Raw genomic sequence first — 17,518 nt, 5'->3', positions numbered from 1 at the left:
GTTGGAGGTCTTTGCTGATTCGTCTGCGTTTGATCGGATTCAAGACCAAACGGAGACCCAGCAAACAGGGGACGTCCTCCGGACGTTGCGAACGTCCTCTTAGGTCCGCATGAGGTCCGCATTGTAACGTTCGCTGGCGGACCTTCCGAGGACGTCCGCATAAGGTCCGCATTGTAACGTTCGCTGGCGGACCTTCCGGGGACGTCCGCATATGGTCCGCTAAATAACGTTCGCTGGCGGACCTTCCGGGGACGTCCGCATATGGTCCGTTAAATAACGTTCGCTGGCGGACCTTCCGAGGACGTTAGCATATGGTCCGCTAGACAACGTTCGCAGGCGGACCTTCCGGGGACGTGAAACCACTCAGTTTTAATATAAACCCATACTACACATTTAACCATAAGGCAGGGTTACCCTTTCATGCAGACATCAAAGTAAAAATGCTGTTTTTGCTATTACTTTACTAATGAAAATCGTAGTTTATAGTATCTAATATTATTTTATAATTATTATTATTATTTTCTTAATTTTTAAACTAGTATGCTAAAACATGGCCTTTATATCAACCCTTTACTGATTTTATTACATAGATCCCATTAAAGCAACTTACAATTTTACAATAATTTTACATTTAATGTGAATAAAAAGATCTGGCACCATGTCTTTTTTAGTTAATGATTTTCCATACTATTCCTAAGACATAACTATTGTCAATAAATCGAAATCACAATGCACATATTCATGTAATAGTTAAAGAATCCACCATTGTGAAGTTACACATCACCCAATTAAATATAAATGAAGTGCAAGTACTTAATGTTTATTCTGATTAATATGATACGGTGTTGTGGGGTTCAAGCGTTGTCTTTCTCATATATGAAGCACTGCATGATATATAATTGTCACACAGCAAAAATCTATACAAATACATTATATCAAGGAAAAACAAACTTGAATCTACAACTACAGCTCAAATGTAAAACTTTTATTATTGCAAAGGATTCAAATGCAAGCAAAGCAATGCAAACAGAAATGCAGAATGACATTCACTCAATCTGTTGCAAGCAATGACTTTCAAACAACAAGTGCTAAAGAGGCCAAACACGCGGAACACAAGTCCAACGCTGAAAATTCTGGAAAAGAACAATTGAAAAAAGATACAGGTAAGACATACATCCTCATATAAACTTGAACTATATCTCAAATTCTACACCCATCATTTAAAACTGTCAGAAAGTGTTGATTAGACTGCAAAATAAGGTGTACTTTGTAATTTCATAATTTTCCTTTTTTTCTATTATTTTTCTTTTTTCTATACGGTTTCTTACTAAAATGTCTTTAGTGTTGCCAGCTCTCGTGAGACAAAAAAGCAACCGCAGCTTCAAAAACAAGCCCAATATTATTATATTGTTTACTGTCAACAAGTGAGCTCAAAACATTTTAACCTTCAACCCCTCTGAAATTACACATTTTTAAGTTTAGTATTAAATTGCAAAGATAACACTTTACAATAAGCTTGTATTTGTTAGCATTTGCCACCATGAACTAACAATAAACAATACTTCTACAATATTTATTAATCTTAGTTCATGTTAATTTCAGCATTTGGTAAACCATATTTCAAAGTTATATCTGTTACAGGTGTATTATATTTTGTTGTGGCATCTAGCAGTGAAATTGCGAATAGCAATCAACCTAAATTTCGAAGCGCAATGTGATTCTATGGTAGCTGCCACAGGACAAAAATGTCATTGTCACTCTGAAGCCCATGTTATAGTTGTGCGTAAGGTCTACACCGTAGGTTATCCATAGCCTGAGCGTAGCCTGATTTTTAACAGCGTGTCAGTTCTACGCGGACCACAAGCGCTGTTATTGGTTCACTAGAACCCCTCCCATCAGGTAAAAAACTGCATCATAGCCATTTCCATTTGCGACGGTGAGAACAAAAATAGGCCAAGTTGAGGAATGACTTAACTCAAACTGCTGCAACGAGTCGCTGTTTATTTACTTCGATCACTGCTGGTCAGTGGCGCTCGTGACTCCTCATTCGAGGGGCGCTAATTCAAAATAAGTGTTCGGAGTATCATGTGTGTGGTCCCCTTTTCCAAAATATGTGTCCTGCGTGTCGAGAGATCCTATGTGCATCACATATTTTGTCAAAATAAGTGCCTGCTGCACATGCGTCAAAACCGTTTATGATAAGAGACGCTCACGTTCACAAAATACACACAAGACACTCCCTTAACACTAAACTCTGATTACACATGGGATTATGCGAGTATCTGGCAAAAGCGAGCGTCTCTTTTATCATAAACCCTTTAGACGCATCTGCAGCAGGCACTTACAGGATCTCTCATAGCGCAGAACACATATTTTGAAAAAAGGAACCACACACATGACAAGCTACATACATGTTGTGATGAACTTTGCATCGAGCGCCCTCAAAAAAAGAAGTCACCGGCCGCCACTGCTGCTGGTCTTCTCAAAACATACGCAACAATCTGCTGTTTCTTCATTTGTGAGTTAAACTGACCAAGCTGCTTCTGTGGTTACATGCGTGGATACTGCCTATCAGCGGTCTACATGTATGTTTGCTATATTGAGCCCTTGAGACAACGTATGGACGAAACACGCTCTGTAGAACAGTTTGTCCATTTAGGGCTACTGTAGAAACATGATGGTGACTTTCATGTATGCTGGCCCGCAGTGTATGGACATAAAAACGGCTCACTTAAATGTATGTCTTCATCTGTAAAAGATAAAAATCTCCATATCTCATTAAATGTGAATAAATATCAAGATCAAAATGCCGTGTTAATACTGCAAGAAAGAATTAAAACGTTTTAGGTTTTGGTGTATCAGATAAATTTGCTTACCTAAATCATTCAAGCCAGGAAGTAGGACACTTTTGGCGCTTTTCCATTGCATAGTATGACCCAGTTCAGCACAGCTCACTTTTGGGGAAGGGGTAATGGGTTTCGGATGCGAAGCCATGTGCAAAGTTACAAAAATGCAGAGCACACCACCGCGCCCATGTCTGGATGGCAGTTTTGTAACTTTGCGCATGGCTCCGCATTCAAAACGCACCAAAAGTATAGGCGTAAATGTTCTGTCAGCGGAGTACAGGTACTGATGACACGGGTGTTTGTATAGAACCTGTCATGTGAGAGAGGTAGTGGAAAATCTACTTGTGGCTGTCAATTTTGATTTTGTGGCTGCATTCCATTAATATGCTCTGTTGCTCCATGTTGTGTGTGTGTGTGTGTTTGTATCACATTTACGATGATGTTACGGCAGTAGAGAGGACGCAACTTTAACAATAAGGCTATAATCAGGGGTGCACATAACTTTTTTTGTCCTGGTTCTCAAAGAAGTACCTGGAGATGTTACTTGGTACTCACACTATTCATAGCACAGACATCCTACATGCTGACATCATCACTTTTCTCCTGACTACTCTCTTCGCCATATCGCTTTTGTTTAAACATGGTAGACAATGATGTACATAAAATAACCCTGGTTATTGTTTTTAACTTATCTAATCTTTATAAATAACTACTAGCCTAACTCATATAAATGTATACTTGTACTAGCAAGCTGTCTGAAGCATTGAGATGCAGATCACTGCTAACAACACACATTAATTATCTTACCACTGATGCACGAAGAAATCTTTTATGTCAAAGTAAATTAGCTAACTATGTAACAAAATTCCAGCAACGTTGGTACGCTAGAATTTTTTCTATTTGAGCATACGCACCAGTTATGTGCACCCCTGCCTATAATCTCACCCACTCTGAAGCGACACTAAACTGTACTGGAAAAGCAACGAAAGCGAGCTGAGCTGCATCGTGCCGAGCCAAGTTGTACCCTACATTGGAAAAGCGCCATATCATGACATCGGACCCTGGAACACAGAAAAGCATGAGACAGTAAAAAGCATCAGATGTTAGGTTGTGTTTGAATGCTTTCTATGAACAATTTCCCCCTGAACTATGCATGTAAATGAAATTAAACTACCTATTCTTTCTTTCCCCTTCTTAAACATCCTTTAAAACCATAGCCAAAAAACTCAAGATCTTAGCTTGTTATTAACAATATCCTTATTTGTTCAAACAAATATAACTATATAACTTGCTATACAAGTTAATTATACAAATATAACTCATTAATAATCTTATTAACAAATATTACCAAATTCAATTATTTTAGCCAGGAAAACTTAAATGTCACTACATTGAAATGTCATATATGGTTATAAAAGTATATATTTTGACTCACATCTCAATATGGTGGCCTGCAGGTCTTCATTCTTGATGGGATTCAGAAACTGTGAACTGTCTTCACAGACAAATAATACAAAGTCAGCCTAAGAGTGTGGAGTAAACAGCATCAAGCCTTTCTTTAATAAGGAACTCATCTACAAAAAACAAACAAATACTTGTTATACTTTTATGAATTGTCAAGTGGTACAACACACAGCAATTAAGATTAAGACAAACAAAAAAATCACTGATTTTATTAATTCCATTGTTGTCTCTAATATATAGAAACAACTTGTGTTGTAAAAGGAAAGATGACAGCCAGATGACGTCAAAGTATCGCGAGAGCGAGACGAAATTTGATTTCTTGAATCCTTCTCGCGGTACTCTGACGTCATCCGGCTGTCAGTCTTGCGGCGCCGCATGAAGTCAAAGCCTCCTGACTGCGTGCGAGAACATTTTGAATTATCTGGCACGAGGCATCACACGTCAAACTTCAACTGACACAACGGTCTCGGTGAAGGGAATAAGCAAAAGCTCCTTTAAATTTCGTCATTTTTTATACACATCCCGTTTATTTTGTAGTTAATTGTTAGATAAGTAAGTAATTTCGTCAAGTTTTCGTTACAGAGTAAGATTTCGTTATCATCGTTACCATATACAGTATTTATGGTTCAAGAGCGCAGTTTGATAACTCATTCAAGGTTTGTAGCCATATTTAAGTTACTCGCTTACTTTGTTTAAGTGTTAGAGTAAATGTATATGGTTTTAAAGTAGTATTAATATAAGTAACTGCGCCTCAATCCGAAGGCTAACCACTGGAAGTAGCATTTGTAGGCTGTATACCTTTTACGTCATCAAGACTGTCATATTTAAGAATATTAACAATTATAAAGTTAACTATTATTCTCAGTTAATCGTAAATTGTTGTAATATGCTTATGACTTGCGAATGTAACTTAATGTTTATTTAACTGAAATAAACCAGGCTTGATGACGTATGCAGCCTGCATATTCGACCTCCGGAGGATGTAGCCTTCCGTTTGAGAACAAGTTGAGCGTGCGCGAGATTCTGCCGAATTGATTCTTCAATAATGGCAAAGCAAAAAGTAACTGTCGTGATGATAACCCACATTTTAAGGTTTAAATTAAAACTCCTACCTTACCTTTCCAGGGGGTTCTGTTCCTGCAGTCTTCCAGCAATACTGGCGCGTATGACGATGCGGACACGAACTGCACAGTACAGTATACCGCCGCCTACTGTACTGTAGTAAAATAACGTGTAGGATTGAATACTGTGGCAAACGCATTAAAAAAAGCCATTTAATTCATTGTAAAAACAATGGGCATGCCAGTTTAAGTAACTTGTGGGCTAAATCACCAAAATAAGTTTGTAGATGTGGTTCAATTATTTTTAAAATGTGTAGCATAATGGACCAGCCTGAATGTATGTAGCCTATAAATATATTGTTTAGACTTTATTTTTAAACCTTTATTTGGTGGTATATGGTTAAACCTTTTTAATGGTAGCAATAGGCTTTATACCCAGCTGCACTACTTCCTGAACTTCAGCCAGCTCCTTGTTTCCTGTCTGCCATTATTGGACAAACTGATTAATCCAGGTGTGCCTGACCTCAGTAGTCACAACAACAATAATCAGACAGACCTGGATTTATCAGTTTGTGCAATAATGGCAGACAGGAAACAATGGGCTGGCTGAAGTTCAGGAAGTAGTGCAGCTGGACATAAAGCCTATTAAATAAAAATCTTAAATTGAATCAAAACTCTTATAATAATACATAAAAGCTCTGGGAGGGTTGGGGGTACATCTGGGTAACATTTTAACATTTAATATATTTTGATGTGTGTGTATATATATTAACTTTCTTTATTTTGTTTTCTCAGCCTTTAAACATCTAAACATGTCCTCCAAAAAGGTAAGTTCAGCAGATCAGCTTATCTTATTCTGTAATATTGATACTGGTTTGAGAAAAACTAAGATTAAACAACGTACATGTTTCCAGGAAAAAGGGAAAAACACTGGAAAACAATTTCAGCCTAAGGTTTGAGATGGCTAACTGTGTACATTGCCTTTGTGTACTGCAAGCTGAACTTACAGATTTATATGGACTTTACTTACAGGTTTCCTGTGCTGTTTTGCTCCATTTTACAGAACAAAATAAGGCTGAGGTATCACCATCCTTGTGGTTAGAGTGAAAGAATGTGGTAAGATTTGGTTAATGTTTTATAAAATACAAATGATAAACATGAAGGTCAGCTACATATAAAAAATAATCAAACATGCTTGTTTCCATCTGAAGGGTATTGAGACCAAAATAAATAATGTGCCATTCTGGACAAACAGCTGTGGACAATATAAGCAGTCAGAGTAGCCCATTTTCTCACACAGGTAAAGTATGCAAAGTAATACCAAACTTCTTTTTAACCTTAACAAATACTGGCAATCCAAATATACAATGTTTATGTGAGGTACTGTGCAAATGTCTTAGGCCACCATGCTACCATTAGATTTGTTATTTTTGCAATTGTATAGTGATCATATATAATTATTTCTCAGTCTCTTTATTAGAATACAACCAGAAAATACAGGAAATGTGTATGTAGTATTAAAAACAATATACCGGTAAACGTATAAGCTGAGGTGTCAAGTGTTTAGGGTAAACTCTCCTTCCACTTGAGCAATAGCAGGCAACTGCAGGATCTCTTAAACCTAAATGAAATTAAATCCTAATTTCTAATTCTAATCGAATGACTTCAGGACTTCAGTCTCCTCAAAAAAGCTCAAGATGTGTTTAGTGCCAAGAGAGGTCACACAAAATACTGACTGATGTCTGAAGAAGACATTTAGTTCTGAAAATGGATTTGTTTTTAATTTTGTGTACATTTTTCCTGTATTTACAGTTGGTATCTTAATAAAAAGAGTGAAAAATAAATATGGATGGACATTAAAACTTTGCTAAAACAACAAAGCTGGTGATGGTGTCCCAAGACTTTTGCACAGTAATGTATATTTACCAAGAGTTGTAATGATCAAAACAAATGCATGTCGTCTATTATTTTCTTTAAATGCACATTTATTCACAGTTCAGTAGGACAGTAAATTATCTGAAAGTGAAATCATTATTGAAGGTGATATCATTGTCACTGCATTCATTGTTACATGATTTTAAACAGTGGGAATCATTGTATAAGTTTCTTAATAATATCAAATACTACTTTTTTGTCTTGTTGTTTCTAGACCTGAGGATAAGATTTCCAGTTTGAAAGTGAAGAAAATGAATCATTATTAACAGCAATTAGGAGTTTTTCAGCTGAGAAGCCAGGTGAAACTATAAGGGAACTATGATTTACTTTCATATTATCATTCTTTTATAGATGAGGAGCAACCAGTAAGTAAAAGCAAAAAGATGTTTTGATGTTGCCTGAGGCACCTTATTGTGAGTACATTTTAATGCCATGTACCGTATTTGTAGTATAATGATGATTACTTGATTTATATTTATTAATTTAGCATATGCCTTGAGTGACTTACAAATGATAGAGCATTCAACATTTTACAACAGTTACTACAATACTTACATCATTAATTTTTAAATCTAATTAATTGTTTTTTATCACAAATGCAGCACATCAGTCAATTTCTTCCAATAATGAATCAAGGTACAGTATTTTGTTATTTTTTATCTTAAATTATTGATATTGATAGGCATTTTCTTCCACACAGACTTGTTCATTTATTTTACTGGTGTAGTTAGTAATGTTATTAATGTTTCAAAACTCATTCTTGAAAGAAATCCTGGAGTGGGGAATCATTCTGAAAGTAGACCAAATACAGGACAACACCACAGCAGTGGTTGGAAAAATGCAGCAGACAATGAGCAAACCAAGCTGACTTTCAAAAGATGGTATGTGCCATAACACATGCAACATTACTAGTCACTGCTGACGTTTTACCCATGTTTATTACGGATTGTTTTTGTTTGTAGATTCGTTATCTGTTTCTTCAAAGGGGAGGCAGTTTGGGAGATGGGAAATAGGAGGATGCTACAGCTACACAGGGCGAATTTCAGCAGCTCAGTTTCACACTTGCAACTAACAATGAATTATAGTGAGTCTGTGTGAATCCCAAACATTTCAAAATTATTTTTGTATATATATTGTATGTAAATTGTAATGTTGTAAATAAGAATGTACATTGTACATAAACATTAATAGCAATTAATAGTCTATTTTTAAAACAAAAATAATGTTTGATGCTTTGGATACATATAGTATCATATACTCTACATAGTATACTTCTTGATGCCTTTAACACAAAAACCTACAATAATATCAAAGATCAATGTATAAGCCAACTTACATTATTTTATGTCATAGTAAACTATTTTTATACTCTGTGTGACCTATGCTCTCTCTGAGATGTGTATGTTCATTTTGTAGCTGGTCAGGGTAGAAGCAAGCTACCATTAGATTAGTTGTTTTTGCAATTGTGTAGTGATCATATATAATTATTTCTCGGTGTCTTTATTAGAATACAACCAGCAAATACAGGAAATGTGTATGTGGTATTAAAAACAGTATAAAGTATAAGCTGAGGTGTCAAGTATTTAGGGTAAACTCCCCTTAAACTTGAGCAATAGCAGGCAACTGCAGGATCTCTTAAACCTAAATAAAATGAAATTCTAATTCTAATCATCAAATGACTTAAGGCTTTTTTGAGGAGAATGAAGTCCTGAAGATGTGTTTCGTGCCAAGAGAGGTCACACTAAATACTGACTGATGCCTGAAAAAGACATTTACTTCTGAAAATTGTTTTGTTTTTAATTGTGTGTAAATTTTTCCTGTATTTTCTGTTTGTATCTTAAAAAAAGAGTGAAAAATAAATATGGATGGACATTAAAACTTTGCTAAAACAACAAAGCTAATGATGGTGGCCTTAGACTTCTGCACAGTAATGTTTGTTACCCATATTATGTGTAAATGCAAATCAATATGAATATGAATTCTCCCAGTATGGTTTCCGCTGGTCAGGCTGGTGTAGCAGGATTGTTTTAGAGGGACTTTTGCACAGAACTGTATGTCCACATTTACCCACCTTTACTTTGAGTGAACTGTAACAGCAACAATAATGCCATAAGCATAAAATACTAGGTAAAAGTGAGTTGTGCATGCTTTCTAGTTTTAGCACAGAATTCTGTCTCCCTTATCTTTTAAATGTTTGCTACAGATATTTTGCAAGACATTTTAAACATATCGGGGCGGTTTCCCAGACAGGGAAATCTTAAATACATCAGTGCCCTTTGTTTAACATCATAATGCACACAAGTAATGTTTTTAGTAAGGCATGTTTGTTAAAACTAGTTATATTTCATAATTAAACTGAGGCATAGTCCTGGTTTAAGCTAATCCTTGTCTGGGAAACCACCCCAATAAATAATAACTACTTATCTTTTAAATGTGTTCATTTCGTTGTTTTAGGTTAGAAGACAACGGAAATATTTGACATGGGAGTCCAGCAGACAGCCAGAGACACGCACACACACGGAGCTGAAGCGCGTTTGACTGACGCGTACGGGAGATCAGGCACGCGCACGGGAGCTCGCGCGCGCACGCACACACAAACACGGAGCACATGAAAATTACAACTGTTCAATTAAAATAAAAGAACTTTGTGGTAAACAATGTTTAGCGTGTCTGATTTCATTGGTTGTAATGAAATAAAACGATGTGCTGAGGACTTTAGGCGAACGTCCCCTAAAAGTCCCGAAAGTCCGCTGACCGTCCTGCAAACGTCCTTGTGAAAGTCCGGAGGACGTCTTCGCGGACGTCCGCTCGACGTAACAGGGGACCCTACACGATAACGTCCAGAGGACGTTCGCAGAGGACATTTAGGGGACGTCCAGGGGACCTTTTTTTGTTAGCTGGGGATGCATTGCAGGCAGGTAGGATTTAGAATTTTTTAAGATCTTAAATACGTCTTGTAGAGATATGGAAGACGTATTATTCAAAGACGATCGTCAGCAGATGTAAAGATCTTTACAAGACGTATCTGAGACGTACGTGCTATCTGGGTCGGTTCGTCGCCACGACGTAAGTTTGGTCATCATATTACGTCGACGTTACGTAACAATTACGTATTTGTGTTAGCTGGGATGGATATGTGGAAAATAGCATTGGAAGTTCTACAAACCGGATTTCGGATTGTCACACATCAATTAATGCCGTGGCGTGGATGAATTATCGGAGCATTTCAGGTGCAAAGATCCAAATGTTCGGCTGTCATTAAGTCAATTCGGGCACCATGAACTTCAGCCAGACTGTACATAGTTTTGAAAAGTTCAGATGTTCATGTTCTTCAGCATCCTTGCAAATCAACGTACAACCAACAGCCTATTATTGTTCTGCATTTAACGTTAAAGTGCCCATCTTATGACTGCTTTTCCACAAGTTATATCGGTGTATGAGTTCCATCAAGCATGTTTCAAAAGTTGTTTGCTCGAAAAAGCTTGTAGGAAAAGATTGTTACCCATCTCTAGTAGCCTCTTTTTCAGGGCAGTTTAGATTGTGCCGTTTTGAGCTAGTCTTACATATTTATGAGCTACTGCTCCTTTGATCACGCCCCACTACTAACGTCATGTGATCGTGCGCATGCTCAGTGGTATCGTGAGCAGTACAGACCATACTGTGTTATTATTTTATATATTATTATTATTAACGGTTTATGTTGCCAACAGACAAATCATGCAGAAAAGTATCACTAATAAGTACACTACAGGAGAAGAAACTCATGACACACAATGATTCCAGAGTAAATTGTGATGTTACGTTAGCAGTCACAACAATAAACTCGTTTTCCCTGGACAATGCTAACATATTCCCATTATAAAACATTTTCAAACGCATTATTTTCGCAAATTACAGAAATTAAGACCCGGCGGGGGATGTATACTGCTTGTGGACCGCGTGCTAATTGCTAGAAGCTAGCGGGAGGTTCGGACCGTGTAACTTATATATCTATGCGGACCTTAAAGTTATTAGAGGCTCGCCTCGTCAGAAAAGCCGGGGCGTACGGTCTCGGTTAGTTTGGCAAAAAGCTTTTAGCTCTAGCATCATAAATGTAGTATTTTGTGACAGAAGATGACAACATGCAAAATACAACGTGACTTCTTACCTGTTTTTGTTGATATACAAAGATCGCGAATCGAATCCAGTCTGTTTCAGGTGTGTGAATGATCCATGAAAGTCCAATAAAATACATCCAATTTCCATTTTTGTCCACAAATGCTTATAATCCGTGAAATATAGATACATAGTCTGTTGTTTACATCAGATTTCGCATGAAGGTCTTATCGCCTACAATCTGAGGACTGTTTGCGTCGTAACACACTGTATATAAGATTACTCCGGGTTCCAATAACCACCCCAGATAGCATGCACTACCGGGCCTCATCTGGGCCAACTATGTCACATATGGCTCAGTTCCGGTGGCGTCAAAGGCCATATGGGCCATATCTGGCCCACACACATCAAGCCGTTTTTAGTGTGAGTTGTGGCTTGTTGTGTGTGGGCCAGATACGGCCCATGTGCGACAAGCCGGTTTTAATTTGAGTTGCGGCTTGTTATGTCTGGGCCAGCTACGGCCTGTGTGCAACAAGCCGGGTTTTAATTTGAGTTGCGGCTTGTTATGTGTGGGCCAGATACGGCCCGTGTGCGACAAGCCAATTGTAGTTTGAGTTGTGGATTGTTGTGTGTGGGCCAGATACGGCTGAGTGCGACAACCCGGTTTTAGCGTGAGTTGTGGCTTGTTGTGTTTGGGCCAGTCCTGGCCCTTGTGTGACAAATCGGTTTAGGATGAGTGATGGCTTTTTGTTGTGTGTGGGCCAGATATTACTGGTTTATGGTTATGTTGACATCAGACTGTTTTTATGTGTGTTTCGGCTTATTTATTTATGGGCCAGATATGTAATATGCTGCATGGTTAGCTTATTGGTTTTAAAATGTAAAGGAAGGCAGCTGAATTTTTTCCATTGTAATTTTTCTTCTAGATCTGACAGGGCTAGGCTTCTTCATATTCGGCTCAAATAATTCAACCATATTTATCATAATCAGACAGCTTTGTCTATCAGATCTTCTTGGACTCTGGCACAGAACTCAAAGAATTCTAGGCGACAATTTTTTGATAATCCATTAACACAGGGCTCAACATAAAGGACTGCCCTGTGGCCCGGGGCAAGTGTGAGAGATGTTCGGGCAAGTAAAAAGTATTGTCACTTGCCCGATCGGGCCAGTGCTTCACCCTCAGTCACTAAAATATATTTTCATCAATGTATTTAGCATCTTTGAAGCAGACATTTACTTGGGTAAAACACGATGAAAGAAACTATGCAATATTTAGCACAATTTGCTGTCAGTTTACAGGTAAAGCAGAAAAGTTGGGAGCCTTTTTTTCATTGGAACATATCTGTTTTATATGTATACAATATTTGACTTTTAAATTATTATTTTTAAATATGTGACACTGACATTTTTTATTGGGGCCAGTGAAAATTTTGGCAGGGCAAGTGAAAAATTTGAACCACTGGCCCGACCGGGCCAGTATAAAAAATTATTTGCGTTGAGCCCTGTAACAGAACAGCTTGTTTTAGTCAGCTAAAAATTTTACATTTATGTGCAACATCTGGTGAAAATTTAATGTCAATAACACCTTTAGAAATATATGGTAACTGAGGAAAAATGGTGACGAGTTAAATTTTACCCGCTGCATATTTAATGTAAATTAACTGCTTGCCCTGCATTAAAGACTTGTAAATGCACAACGCTGAGGCAAAGAACCCCAAACCCCATTTAAAATCCTTTAATGCACAGCAAGTCATTGATTATCCCACTTATTCCATGGTCATTTGCCAAGTTATAGACAAGTTAAAACTAGTTTTGCTCTTTGTAGCTTAAAATTTGATAGAATGGGTAAAAATAACAGTTATTTCCAGGAGCTCCTCTTTTTTGTAAACAACTGATCTGTCTTTTATAAATCTGATATAAAAGACTCTTCTGAGATTTGAAGGATGCACACTACTATTCGTTAGGTAGGCTACTCAAGTTTAACCAAACTGTTCGTGGACCCCGTTTACTTCCATAGTATTACTTTTCCAATTCCTGCTATAGAAGTGAATGGGATCCAAAGACATTTATGCAGGTTTGTAACAACATGAGGGTGAGTAAATGATGACAGAGTTTTCATTTTTGGGTGACTATTTAACCTTTTACAGCTTAGCAGAAAAATGTTATGTGACCTTTAAGAATAGGATAAAGTACATCTTTAACAAAAGCAAAGATTAAAAAACAAATTGTAGAATAAATAGAAAGTGCTACACACAGGGGCGCAATGAACAGTTTCAAGGGGGGTATGCGAGACAGAATTTTGGGCCCCTTTCTTTAGATGATTGTTTGATTTTCATACTATAATGTGTAGCTTTAGAAAATTACTCAATTGAGTGCGTTTATTTAATTTTACAAGTCGCATTTGCACCTAAAAATAAATGCATGAAGCGAAAAAAAAAAGATTTAGGCTATTCGAAAAACGAATACCATTTTAATCTGGAATTGCAAAAAAACATTTACATGACTGATTTTAAAGAGATCACTAAAAAAAGAATAATGCATGGAGATGCATTTCTGAATCTATGGAAATCTATGGAAGGCGCTTTGAAAGTCACGGCAGTCAAGTTTTCTGTGCGGTTTTAGAAGCGAAATGTGTACATTTATGTTTAGCCTATAATAGTTCATTCTTCAGAGTTCAATTAAATTCATATTGATGATCTTTATAGTCCATTTAGTCCATTTAAAAATGTTCTTACAAACCAATTGTATTCATCAGAAAACACCACTTATATTCTCTTTATGTCGTTGTTCTCTGTGCGTGTGGTATGTGTTTCCCGGAATAGGCAAATGCTAAGGGCGCCGCCGACCCCTTGGGGCGTCCGTGCGCCCAAATTATTATTTTTTAAATATATGTATATAAACATTTTACTATAAATATTTAATTCTGCACAAGAAAACAGCATTTATTAATGAATTATTAGTAGCATAGTATCTCGGAAGATCGTGCTTGTTACACTGCACTGAAGCGGCAGTTTAAAATATAAACCCAGAATTCAGCGAACGTCAAGACAAAGAAAACGGAAACAACAATCAGACCGAGATGCAGAATTTACATAATGTTACACCGACCATGTTTAAATTTCAATGTTTCTGGACAGAAATACCAACTTGTTCACTTTGTTTGGTATTAATAAGTGCTGGCCGCGGTGCTGAAGACGCGCTCGGACGGAGTACTGGTGGCACATGCACAGATATTTACGTGCAAGCCATTGGAAACTATTATTCGTTATTATATAATTATTATTCGTTATTTTACTTTATTACTTTCACTTAAGAAGAGTTCTGCACTTTTTATTTCAACATTTCTCTTTATATAAATTCTATTTTGTACTTAAATCTATAATTTCGTTACTAACCCAACTAATCTGCGCTTTCCGATAGGTTGCACGTAAGGGGAAAAGTATAGCTTTCTTCCACTTGAGAAGAGTTGTGCATTTTTAAACTTTTAAAAAAATATCTCTACCAAAAACATTTTTTTCTTCTATTTAAAATCTATAGTTTCGTTATTTTACTAACCCAACTAATGACTCGTCCGCTTTCCAATAGATTATGCAATATCTGTGCATAAGTGCCACCAGTACTCCGTCAGAGCGGGTCTTGGTCTTCAGCACCGCGGGGAGCAGCCAGCACTCCAATGCGCAGCTTATTAATACCAAACAAAGTGAACAAGTTGGTATTTCTGTCCAGAAACATTGAAATTAAAACATGGTCCGTGTAACGTTATGTAAATCCCGCGTCTCGGTCTGATTGTTGTTTCCGCTTTGTTGTTCTTGACGTTTGCTAAATTCTGGGTTTGTATTTTAAACTGCCGCTTCAGTGCAGTATAGCCACAGTATGCGTGCGTGCATGTGTGTTTGTTTCCAAAATATTTTCAAAATAAAGAAAAAAGACAAAGCTGTGCAGTTTGTGTTTCTGTATATGAGCAAAATGATTGGAACACAATTGTGATTCTGTGATTCTAAAGGGCACCAGGTGAAATCTTGCCTAGTGCAGCAAATTGGCCAGGGCCGGCCCTGCATATTGCAGTAGTTTATATATACGTAATGATGCACGGTGTTCTTTTTAATGTTCTTTTTCTTTAATATTCACGACACTTATCAACAAAACATTCATTAAAATTAAGAGACTAATTATATTAAACGAAATTTATTTTAAGCAAACATTTGAAGCAAACAAAACTTAAATTAAACTCGAAAATTATGTCTTATGATTCACTCTATTTTTACCGTCATATTAGCCTTTAATCCATTACAACGCCCAATATATAGCGTTTAAAATTACAGTCTTAATAATCGAATTAAATTGAAACAAAACCGTAACAACATTACAACAATATTTTAACAAAATAATACTTTAACATAAATATAGAACAGACTTTCTCTATTCTCTATTCGGATACATGTTAAAACAATCTGATTTAGCGTTTATAATAGCTGCACTAAGGGCTAAACCTCCGTTGCAAACCTGAATAAAAATGAATCACTTTCACTTTGAAAATGATGCTCTGTCACATTAAAACCAGCTCTTAGTCATTTAAAATTTAACTCAATTACAATGGCTAAGACAATTCTCCTATTTCATGTTTATTTAATAAAGAGTCCACAATTGCAGAAAATAATATTTTTAACTACGCCTATTAAGTAATTGTCCGTCTTAGAAATGCAATGGCCTATTTTTCAGCAGTCGCTATCCTAATATTTCCTTAAATAAAGGCCTTGCTGTCCTTTTGTTTTAACACAAATATTTTTATTTTTCATGAAACATTTTACGATTTAAGCATCAGCATGAGCGCTTTTTGTGGCATGTGAGATCTTACCTTGAAATGCCAAACAGTAGGGCTTTCGACTGTTTGTGGTAACTTAAAAGGATTGCATCCCTGATCCCAAACCAAAATGTTGCCTACCCACCCATATCCATACCTGCACAATCAAATTAAAAACCACCAGAACCGCCAAATATGTAATTGCATCTACTAGGTCATGCACGCTGTTTTAAAAAGTGTCTCAATTTTACTTATCAAAAAGTCATTTACATTAGTTTCATATTCATTTACTTTACATTTTACTATAGTGTTAATAATTAAACGTGTACAACAAAAAAAAATGGAAAAGTGATGACGGTGGGGCCCCCTAGCGTACTCATGGGCCCATATGCCTTGCATACTCTGCACCCCCCCTAACGGCGCCCCTGGCTACACAAGTGTAAAACAATACAAAATCGTCCCACTATCACATGCAGATGTGTCACTTTGCAATGGGGCAATGATGAATAGTACACAGAACAACCAAATAAGTTTTTACGATTTATAAACAATTTAAAGATATTTTAAAGTGTTATCCCAGATAGCATGCACTACCGGGCCTCATCTGGGCCAACTATGTCACATATGGCTCAGTTCCGGTGGCGTCAAAGGCCATATGGGCCATATCTGGCCCACACACATCAAGCCGTTTTTAGTGTGAGTTGTGGCTTGTTGTGTGTGGGCCAGATACGGCCCATGTGCGACAAGCCGGTTTTAATTTGAGTTGCGGCTTGTTATGTCTGGGCCAGCTACGGCCTGTGTGCAACAAGCCGGGTTTTAATTTGAGTTGCGGCTTGTTATGTGTGGGCCAGATACGGCCCGTGTGCGACAAGCCAATTGTAGTTTGAGTTGTGGATTGTTGTGTGTGGGCCAGATACGGCTGAGTGCGACAACCCGGTTTTAGCGTGAGTTGTGGCTTGTTGTGTTTGGGCCAGTCCTGGCCCTTGTGTGACAAATCGGTTTAGGATGAGTGATGGCTTTTTGTTGTGTGTGGGCCAGATATTACTGGTTTATGGTTATGTTGACATCAGACTGTTTTTATGTGTGTTTCGGCTTATTTATGGGCCAGATATGTAATATGCTGCATGGTTAGCTTATTGGTTTTAAAATGTAAAGGAAGGCAGCTGAATTTTTTCCATTGTAATTTTTCTTCTAGATCTGACAGGGCTAGGCTTCTTCATATTCGGCTCAAATAATTCAACCATATTTATCATAATCAGACAGCTTTGTCTATCAGATCTTCTTGGACTCTGGCACAGAACTCAAAGAATTCTAGG

At 37.2% G+C, this 17,518-nt stretch overlaps 2 long non-coding RNA genes across 12 annotated transcripts; one reads left to right on the top strand and one right to left on the bottom strand.

The window, feature by feature from the left end:
- Positions 1 to 66: 66 nt before the first annotated feature.
- Positions 67 to 5,480, bottom strand: LOC135718996 (uncharacterized). The gene is made up of 4 exons (XR_010520980.2): positions 5,428 to 5,480; positions 4,282 to 4,420; positions 2,877 to 3,907; positions 67 to 1,133 (listed from the first exon to the last, which is right to left on the bottom strand). It is a non-coding gene; the product is annotated as an uncharacterized lncRNA (long non-coding RNA).
- On the top strand, positions 4,463 to 10,154 carry LOC135718971 (uncharacterized). Of its 11 annotated transcripts, none has more exons than XR_012337124.1 (10): positions 4,463 to 4,966; positions 5,436 to 5,501; positions 6,167 to 6,198; positions 6,286 to 6,324; positions 6,404 to 6,487; positions 6,583 to 7,719; positions 7,909 to 7,942; positions 8,074 to 8,187; positions 8,269 to 8,390; positions 9,761 to 10,154. It is a non-coding gene; the product is annotated as an uncharacterized lncRNA (long non-coding RNA). The 11 variants fall into 11 exon arrangements; XR_012337121.1 differs by having other exon boundaries at positions 5,436 to 5,543; XR_012337125.1 differs by lacking the exon at positions 6,286 to 6,324.
- Positions 10,155 to 17,518: the final 7,364 nt, after the last annotated feature.

The sequence above is a fragment of the Paramisgurnus dabryanus genome, chromosome 7 (assembly GCF_030506205.2).
Source record: "Paramisgurnus dabryanus chromosome 7, PD_genome_1.1, whole genome shotgun sequence".
In the NCBI taxonomy this organism is placed as follows: domain Eukaryota; kingdom Metazoa; phylum Chordata; class Actinopteri; order Cypriniformes; family Cobitidae; genus Paramisgurnus; species Paramisgurnus dabryanus.
This window is presented reverse-complemented; position numbering and strand designations above follow the sequence as displayed.